Source organism: Falco rusticolus, chromosome 1, assembly GCF_015220075.1.
Source record: "Falco rusticolus isolate bFalRus1 chromosome 1, bFalRus1.pri, whole genome shotgun sequence".
NCBI lineage: Eukaryota > Metazoa > Chordata > Aves > Falconiformes > Falconidae > Falco > Falco rusticolus.
Window position 1 is genome coordinate 121,493,404 of NC_051187.1, and position 10,973 is coordinate 121,504,376.

The following is a 10,973-nucleotide window of genomic DNA, read 5'->3' on the forward strand; positions in this document are numbered from 1 at the left end:
CACCAAAACACTTGCTCTAAGACATATGCTTATACTGTATCCCTAGGAACAATAAAAGGCATTGGGACTGATTTCAATCAGATGCTGTGGGGAGGGGGTCCTCTTAGGCTGAAAAGGAGAGGGAATAGTTCACTTGGCATGGGGAACAGTTCTGTCACACAGAGCTACCATCCTGCTGTCATGCAATGATTTAAGCGTGCTGTTTTTACACAGTACAACACGATTTATACCGTGGATGGCACGCTGTTAATGAGTCACCGCACTAGGCTGCTGTGTGCCACAGGAATGGGTAAGCTCTCTGTGGACCTAAGCTGTTCATAGCATCCCACAGGTACTAGGTCCCCACCCTGGCTGGGAGGTCTAAACCAGTGCAGAGTCCAAGCCTCATCCGCATGCAAGGCCAGTTGCACCATACTGCCCATGCTTGCCTCGGTAAGATGCTGCCATTCCCCTCCCCAAACCATTCAAGCACCCCCGTGACATGCAAAGATTTTGGCAACCTGCTCACAGGACCACGGAAGCTAACAACTCACGGTCTTGTGACAGGAGTTCCTACAGTGCATATTTATGATGATCATAAGACAAGCCAGGAGTGGTAAATTCCCAACAGTATTACACAAGCTACTACTGAATTTTATTTACTGAAGATATTTTTCTCCAAGAATCTTCATACACCAAGCCTCCTCCACACATTATGGGTTATTATTTTCCATTCATAGGTGGGCACAAAGTTTAAGGATTAAAAATGGATTATTTGCTAGAGCTCTTGGAGAAATCTGGCAGCAGAATTAGGAGCAGGTTTGGCCTTCCCACTATCTTGGCTTTGTGCTTTAATCAAAATTTATATAAAACCAAGGAGGCCCGGGAACTGGCCATACTATCTCTAATGTCAAGAACTGATTACAAGGGCACCAGTGATTCTTGTTCTTGCCAATACAGCTCCAGTCTGACAGAAAATTATTTGACTGAGGGCTGGTTCAGAAAGGAGCCATAAACTGATAATACCCACATTACTACAGGAACAAAGAACTTAATCTCTGGTAGTTATTTTCCAAAGTAAATATTTAAATAAAGTGTCATCTAAAAAATAATAGAATGTGATTAGAGATAAGCAAGGTTATAGAAGTTACTCTCTCATAGGTTGTAGGAAATTTTATTTCCAAATCCCCTCAATTTACGATGGGTTTAAAAAAAAAATCACTGATATAGAAATAGACATTATAAATCTAAGGGTGGGTTTCCTCTTAATGCCAAAAAGCATTTCCTGCATTGGGAAGTTGTCAACGGGCCCATGTAGTGGCAAAACAGGGTTGGTTTATCTTAGTATTGTCTTTAAGGAACATTTGTATATCCTGCCGACATAATTGCACTTGCTTTCAGCATCCAGATTGATTTGCCACAACGGAAGACTCCAAGTCACTCATCATAAAAGGTGCAACTCTCATCCGATAATCCAGGAGGCATTATGAGCCCACACATCTTCATTCTTGCTTTTTGTTTTCAAGATGAGAAAAGGTCTGGTTTTCTGCCCTAAAATTTCCTGATCTCTATTCCTCTATTTCAAAAATAAGCAGTCTCCATCACTCACTCTGTTGCGTCTGCTCTTTATGTTCTTTAAACCCTCCAAAAACAACATGCCAAGAAAAAAAGAAATCCATAACAAAGCATTTTAGTCCCAGAACTGGGGAGTAGAGATGGCAGTGAACCGCAGCCAGGCAGGGCAGTGAGAGAGCGCATCAGCCCGGGTCTGCAGGCTGCCAGCTCCGCCATCAGAGCTCGGGGAGGAAGAGGAGGAGCAGAGGCTGCAGCAGGTGTGGTGCTTCAATTCACAAGCACAGTGACCCTCCTAGGAGCATGGCAGGAATTTCAAATGGGATTAGCCACCCGGACAAGGGAAAGGTCATACTTGACATTTCCACTGAAATTCTAATGCAAATAGACCTCTGATACTCATGAGATTTTTTCACACACATCTAACATCTAATATGTAAAAGGAAAATGATAAAATGTGATGACTAATTTATGTAAATCTCATAAAGGCAGTAACACCAAGGGCTGACTACACAGAAACATTAGTCAGGCAAAGGAGCACAATATTGTTGTACTCCTCTTTTTTTTTTGCTACCTTTTAAAATTGGCTTATTTTGATAGGGCTGATATTTGTTTAACTTTCAAAAAGTCCTCAGTGCTGTACAAGGAGTAGGCCACAGAACCCTTGCTCACACTAAGGAGCATAGTGATTTCTTAGCTTTATTTTGAATGTTGTTGGTTATTGCAGTGGGGCTAGGAGGCGGTCAAGGCAGAGGGAGAACCTAAGAGAGGAGTCTTATTTTGCCATCTAGGAAGCCAGTAATCGTGATAGCTTAACTCAGGCTTGAAGTTTTACACACTGTGAAGTCCTGGCTGAACACCCAGGGAAAGCATGAATTTTTGGAATTAGACCCTAGTGCAATTCAAGATGTGAACATGAAGATACTTACAACATGAAGATTACATGAAAAATAGCTCTGCTACAACAAAGTTTTCTCGTCTCAAGGAGCCTTACACGTGAGCACTAAGTGATGCCTAGCTGCTTCCAAACATTGCAACATTGGCTCACAGTTACGGCTATTTCTGCGCTATATCTTGATAAGCAAGTTTCCTGTCACAGTTGTCTTCTGTAGTCACCAAATTAGACAAAACACAAGTGCCTTGGTTAATCTACCTCAAGAAGAAATCAAATGTATTCAGCTGAACAACAGCGGAGGGGACAGATACTTCGGTTGTCATGCTTTTGTTGTTATTTTACAAAGCAGACTAAACCGCACAGCAAACCATTAGAAGCCCACTACGATATCTGCAAACCTCCCCATCCACAGGAAAATAAGTCAAAGATAAATATAAGCTAAGTAGAAAAATTCTAACACTGTCACAGTTCTTATTCAAAGTTTTACTTTCAATGCAACTAAGAGCAGATTTTACTCCGCTTACTATCATCACCTGTTATATTTCAATAACTTTAACATTATTTCAAAGGGCAGTGCCTTGCTTTCCCCAGCTAGGGGTGGGGAAAACGTTTATTAAACTTCTTAAAGCTTGTTTATTTTTCTTAAGGCTAATTACCTGCCTGCAATGACTTCATTTTGTTTATTACAAGTTTTAAAATGACAAGTTCATCTGAAACCGGAAAACAGTGATACTTTAGCAACAATAAAAGGCCACAATCCTGCAAGCACTGATGCATATGCTTCACGTTTTGCATGTAAATAGTCCCATTGACTAAATCCCAGTTCTTTGAAAGGGAAGAAAAGGCTGAAAGGGAATCATTGTTTTCCAGGCAAACAGTGCTAGAGAAGAAAGGAACAAGTTAGGAATATAGAAAATTAACTCATTTCCCGTCTCCCACCACATGCAGGCATATCCTGAAACTCATGAAATTACTTCAGGTATCCAAAACTCCTGTATCCAGCCTAGTTTTGCAGCGTCTCAATGCTTTATTAATCTTCCAGTGCAAGTTATTTAGGCAGATCTAACTTTAAAAGATTATTCAAGACAAAATACTGTGAGCAAGCAAAGACCAGCTCTGTTATTCAGCCTCCTTGAAGTATTTCGAAAGAAAGAAGAAAAAAAAATTTAAACAAACCATCAAGGAAAACCATATTCAAACACTGTAGAAATGAAATAATTCATCCCACACTTCCCTTAAGCATCCCACTTAGCTCCACCCCCATTATCCATCCTCCGTGCTGGATAACCACAGGTGTATCGCTGCAGTTAAAGTCACCTTAGGCTGGAGCTGGCAGGACTGATCAAAACAACGTAGCTGCCATAATGGGTGACACTCCAGTGGCATCAGGGCTGCGCCCAAATAACATGTCACAAGCTGAAAGTGGGCTTGAACCTAGCAGGGACAAGCTGGGGATAAGCAGCCCAGCCACAGCAATTTCCACCTGAGCACAAGGAATCTCCTAGGTGTGTGCCCTCTCTAGCTGAAGGGAGGAGCAGCTCACCACCTTAACCAGAAGCCCACTGCCCAGCAGAGGATGGGAAAGATCAAGCCTCAGTCCAAGAGAAACCCGTGGCTTGAGGCTTTCCAGAGCCAGGTAGTGCACAGCAAAAGCAATTCAACAGCCAGCTCAACATGGTAAAATCTGCAGCGAAGCAAAGGCAGGGAAGGAAGCGTGTGCTAAATACTACACCAAACCAAAACACAGGCGGCCCCGTGCACCATCAGTGAGTTACAAGGCACAAACTTTGACTGTGCAAGCAAGCAGCAGCTCCTGGGAATATAGCAATTACTGTAAGAAGCCTATAACCCTTGATTTAGGGCAGGAAATGACCGGTTGCTGATGCGGGTTAGAGCATGAGCTCCTCTGGGAGAGCGTTATCACAGATACTACAGGGAGAAGCTAGGTAAGATAGCCAACATTAAAGCCCACACTGCTGTGGTTAGCTTGCTGAAATTTCAGCTGGCCTGCCTGTCTCTGCACGACAACACTGCAGCCAGGAGTGTTGACACACAATTTAAGCCCCTTCGTGTGTGGGCATACCGTGAGAGCCGTGGGCTGCGGCCCAGCCTAGTGTGCCACAAGATGTAGTCAGTGGGTAAAGAGTTGTCATTATCTGTGGAAAAAGATCTGAAAACATGTACAGATAGCTTGAAAACAACATTACTAACATTCGTGGGCATCTTATTGGCTAACAGTGGCAAAGACATTAGTAAATGGAAATAGCCTTATATTGCACATAAGTGGGTTCCTACACCGGACGATGAGAACTAGATATACTACTTTGCCTCAGACTGGCTTATGGTTTTTTCCACTTGATAAAAAGTCATGAGTTACTCTGAAGTTTCTTCTGCTATTATCAACTTCTTTCAAACTTTACTGAGTAACTATCATACTGCCATCACTGAACCCACGTGAGACATTTGACAAGTGGAAAGAATTAAAATAAATTTGCTAGCATGAATTTTCCTATAGCTGTTCTTCATCAATTCTCATTTTTTTTAAAAAAAGTGTCCTGAACTTGCACAAATTAGAAACCGTATAAAAGCAATTTAGACTGGAACTGCTGCTTTGAGGTTCCTTCCAACCTAAAATATTTTAAGATTTAAATTCCTTATAATAGCAATAACTTAGGCACAGGGGAGAAGACAGAGCAGCAGTCATTACTCTGGTTACAACCAAAAGATATGGGTACAGCATCTGCAGAACGAATGAAGCTCTACAGCCTGTGTTAACTGAAATTTCTTGTAGCCTCAAAAGCTACAGCTGATACAACCTCTGCTTCTCAGCTGCACTCAAGTTACCACCTGACAAATCTTCCAAGCAGTGCAACTAAATCTATACAAATATTTCAATGTTTCTTACTGTCCAGAGATAACTTTTTAGTGGATAAAATGGGTGTGCAAGGGAAAAATGCATGGAATTCATTAAGAATCATAAGCAAACTCTTCCTCACAGGAAAGTCCTCTGACATCTTACATCAGTGAAGCCAACAGGCTTCTATAGCAGGTTGCCCTGAGAGCACTCCAACATTTTCTGGGGCTGGTGGTTTAGGGCTTGCTTCGGGAAATCTGAAAGAAATACTACAGAATATTTATCCCAATGTCACATGCCGAACAACAGCTCCTCCACCAGCCAGACACTTCACAGTTAAAATGATTCACACCAGAAACTGTGTATCATCACAATCATTGTGTAGTCATACAGTCACATAATGTAGTCCTGCTTTAGGATCTAACTTAATTCCAAATACTTCTGATTATTTCAGCAGGACTGGGTAAAGTCCATGCACACATACACCGAGTGTGACGTCCTCATTTTAACACATCCTTCTGGAAAAACAGAAGTGGTTAGGGGAAAGAGGGCAGGATTTGCTCATCTCTGATCTGCCTGCACTTACAGACATGAACACATAAGCTTGTATCAGACCATGTCATCCAAAAGACTACTTCACAGGGTTACCATTACCACTCAAAGGCTCATAGGTAACAGCTTTTCCCTCATTGTCCAAGTGTCTCCACTTCACTTGCTAGTGATATTACTTATTCAGTGTCACTTCCATTACTTGCTAACACATTTTTTTTCCCACTTGCAAGCCTGCCTTTTGCGCGAAGATCTAAACATTGCTACTGACAGCACACTACTAAGTCACTTCCAACCCCTATTATCTTGCTTCTAATAGACCTCTTTCAAACAGCTCCCTGATGACATTTTCTTCTTCCACCCTTGGATTGACACAGAGAAGACAGGAACTCCTCTCTCAGATATTAAAGATAGGAAGTGTTTTATCCACTCACCTCAGAAAAGATGAAACATCTGCTTGAAATTCTTTTGTTGCAATTAAAGCCAAGCCTGGCCAGACTTTCTTCATAACCCAGAGCCTAAACAATTTTACTTGCTGAGCTGCCAGCTTGTTGTAACAAAAGACAAACAGCCCTTACCTTCTGCTGCTGAGCATGGCTCACACCATGTCACTGTGTGACATTAAAACAACGCCTGCAAATACACACTCATTGCTTCTAGGCATACACTGAAATCCTTCGTCACCTACCAGCTTTCACGTAGATGCTCAGCAGCTCCTGGTCACGTATGCTGGGCATACACAATCAACAGCTAACCTGATTTTACCAGTGGCCTGTAACATCTCAGTCTAATTAAAAATGTCCTGATATTTACATATGAATATATATATATATCTCTGTAGTCAAGTCACTGGCAGATTTTTGTATGTATGCATATACATCTATGTGTGTGTATATACACACATATGCACACCAAAAAAACCCACTAAATCAGCTGGATGCTTGAATGGCTTTAACGCTTCCTCTGAAGAGGAACCTCCATAAGACAACATGTGGTTCTACCAGGTACAGAGCTAGCAAAAAAACAAACCAGAACATAAAAACTCCCCACAACCAAAACCCAGCCAAGAAGCTCTCTAGCTCAGATCTCATACAAGCAATGAAAACAGAAGTGCAGGCCTTTAAACACCAACATAGGTAGAAATCAGGAAACAGACCCCATATTTGCAGTACGTACATTGTACATGTATTTTTACCCAAGGCTTATGAGATTAGCTGTTGCCAACATTGCCACTCACACTTAGGCTCACCAGCAAGTTACCATGCACAGCGATCTTTTGTATCAGACAAGAGAAAAATGGAAAGGGAACTCCAGCAACACACAAATAATTACCTGCTGCACTTGGGGAACAATTAGAGAGGAGGAAAGTAAAAAAAAAAAAATCACCAAACAAAAACTACTCCAACCATCAACTAATCAACTTCATGAAGCTGCTCTTCCCTGCTAAATCAGCATGAACTGCCTCGTGTTTTCATATTGGGGCCCAAGGCTACGTTCCTCCCTGCAGGAAGACAGTGTTAGGCGTGACCCACAAATCTCCAAATATACCTGGTCATGCAGGTGCCTCAACAGAGAGCACTTCAGAGTTTATTTTAGAACTTAATAAATACATTGTTCTTAAGCATTTTATTCTTGGGATTGAACATTTTACAGCCTTAGAGTGCAATTAAATGCACCAAAATAAGTGCAATATAATTCTTTTTCATGGGTCTTTCTGAAAGTCTATGAAGATACATGGAGGTCTCTAATATGGAGAGGTATATAGAACTGAAAACGTTCACATCTAGACTAACCGGTGTTGCTTAGCAAGTAATTCTTTAACAGACTTTAAGCAGGAAAGTACTGTGAAACCTTAGCAAATGCACAGAGAAATGCCTCTAAGTTAGGAACAGCAACACTGTAGTTTGCACAAACTGTATTTAACCTACCTGACTGCATCACACACAACACACGTGTAGCACGCACACACACTGCAAGTCTTGGATTGTGTGATTAGGTGCATTTTTTTTTTCCTTATATCATCTCTGCCTCCTTTTATGTATATTAAGTGTGAAGGTGTTGGTTTTTATGCACGCGCACACACATTGCCCTGTGTTGAAGCCTTGCTACGCAACATTCAAACCTCACGCTGCTGTCAGAATTATTATCCACCGCAACATTTTCCTGTGATGTGCAATGCTGTTCACCCCAGTTTGCTTCACATGCACTAATTTGTCTTAACAATGCCTACAAGACAGATATCATTAACCCGCTTGTTTTAAAAGATAGAGCATAAAGCTAATTGGCTTTTGAGTAGCAAAATTCCGGCAGAAATCAGTTGTCCCCTTGATTACCAGTAGACAGCTTAACAGAAACACACGGATCCCTCACCTTCCTCCCCACATTCCTTCATCATGTGAACCAGGTGACCATCAGCGCTCTTAAGTGCCAGCTCTGAGGGAGTCTTCATCACCATGAAGGACACCGAGGTGGGGAAGGGAGTCAGCAATGTGAAACACATCCGTAAGACTTGGGGCTCAGTTTGAGATGCCTGGGAAGCAGCAAATGGCACATGATGGTAAGGCTCTCCAGCTACCTCCACAGGCTCAGAGGCACTGCGGGCCAGCTCCCTGGGGCTCCAGATCAGGCATCCAAAAGAAATAAAGAACACACGATTATTTGCAGCCTGCAAGAAATGAAATGGAAGTGACTGGGGTTAGAAAACACATACAACTGCCCAGGGCAACAACCGTTTACAGTAGACAGACTGCATCTCTTCTTTTCCTGCACCTGACTGCTGCGCTCAGCCTGCCCAAGCACCAGCCTGGGGAAAGCCTCAGGGCAGGTCTGCTGCCTGCACCAGCTGAGGCTGGGGTCTCTCAACAAAAATAAAACTGCAAGCGGTGTAACTGATGACGACATATGCCTACCCACAGACCGTGCATGGGAAGCCCTAACTCTGCTCATTCCTGGCTTGCAAGGGCTGACCAAAAAGCCTTAATGATATTATTTTACTTCAGACTTTCCAATGCCATTGAAAGCTTTTCATTCCTTCTGTAGGAGCCGGACTGCAATGAAGTCATGGCAGCCCAGAGAACCCCCCGGCCCTCAGGTGGAGGTACCTGCCCCAGCTCCCCACGATGATGGCACCTTGGCTGGACATCATTCCTCACTGGGTCCAGGTTTCCAGCAGCTGCAGCCCAGGCAGCTGGGGAACAGAGCTCGCAAACTGCTGTCGTGACACAGAACGTGTCCAATTCACACCGCAGACATTCATGTTGTTTCCCAAATGAAGGAGCAGCCTTGACAGAATTAGAAGGCTGCCGATGAATCAGTGAGTCCAAGAGAGCCAATACATTTTTTTAAAGGTTACTATTTAAGGGAGCAGTGTAGTGCACATCAGTAACAAAGGAATTGTAGTAATCGACCAATTATGCCCTCTGGAAAATTCCTACAAAATCAGGTAGTGACAGAACCCAAAAGAAGAGCTCCATCAGGGTAAAAAAAGAAAAATAAAATTAAAAAACCAAACAGAAAAACAAACAATAAAATCCTTGCAGAGCAGTCATCATTCTTCTTTAACTTCTACAGGACTGGAAACCAGATGTATTTCTTCTATTTTTTTGTTTTATTATTTTGAAGACTAAGCTGTCTTGAACACATATTGAAAACCTAATAAAAAAACCCCCACAAACCAAAACAAACAACCTAACTTTTTGATTATAGCTTTTGGATCACTGAGTAACCTACAGGATAACAGCTTCTCTCCTGCTATTTCTAAGTGAGTCCAGATCAAGCTGGAAGGGAAAGGTGGGCTTGAGGTTTGTTTGGTTTGGTTTTAGGCTAAAGCTCAAGGATAGTTTATCATTTAGGAAAGAGATTCCCACCCCTGCAAATAGATGCAGTATATTTTATGTTCAATAGAAAATAACATGAGTATATAATTGATATGCCAAGTGAGGTATAATGCACAATCAGTTCTAGGTTTTGGGGTTTAAAATTTCTCTAGAAACCCCTATTTTTCTTCTTAGTACATTTCACAGAATTCCCTTAACTTTCCTTAAATACCACCTCTTTTCTGTCTACAAGTAACTGGGAAAGTCTCCTCTTCTTAAAGCTATCAAAGCTGCTTTTTGGAAAAAAAGAGGCACCAGCCGTTTCTTTCAGGGGCTGAGAGCATCTCCCCAGAAATAACTCTTCTGGCCACCCTGTCAGGGAAACACAGCGATTCAAAGCTCACCACCAGCTGGAGGGCTTGGGACTCCTGGGTTTGGGGCAGGTTTTAGCTCACCTGCCTGCACAACCAGGCATGAAAACCCTGTAGAAGAGAAACAAGGAGTCGTTTTGCTCCTCACCATTGATGAGTAGCTAACAGCTTGGAAAGGACCACGCAGCAGTTCGCATCAGTGCACAAGATGAGTATAAAAACCAAACCAAAACACAATTTGTTTTGCAGTTTATTAAAGGAAATGTTTTCATATAATTAATCATGGTCCGCAAGGCTGCTTTATACACCGCCGTTCCTCCCTACCCCCAGCCATCCCACATGAGGCCTTAGCCGGACTAAAATTTTGCAAAGCCTTGCATTGTTCTCCCTGACACCGGATCAGCGAACACAAAAAAGCAACTGCCAGCTCAAAAGCAATCCGGTGATAGAGCCTGGTGCTATCTAATCAAGGGCAAAAGGTCACTTCCGAACAACTGGGCAATAAAAGATTATTTCCAGCCACAGAACAGAAAGGCCCAGTGGTGGATGCTTGAAAGAGGGGGGTGGAAGGAGGGCAAAAGGGCTCCCGTCTGTGGGAGGAAGTGCATTGAATAAAGCCAGCAGACGGGAACCATCTGGCTTTGTGCGTGGTCTGTTCTTCAGAAGAGAGAGAAAGCCCCCTCAGCGGGGCCAGTGACTCCGTGCAATGATTCAAACTTTTTTTTTTTTTTTTTTCTTTTTTTGCAATTGAAGAGCAGCTTTCCCAGGCACCATGAAACTGGAAAAGGGAACTTTCCCAACAGGCAGACACGTCAAGTGCTAGCTGCAAGATGGAGCCCACGTTTTAATTTGGTTCATGATAGATGGCTCTTATCAGGGAGCAAGGCCTGTGGATAACCAGACGGGGCTTTTTTGTTTGTTTTGTTTTTAAAGATGGC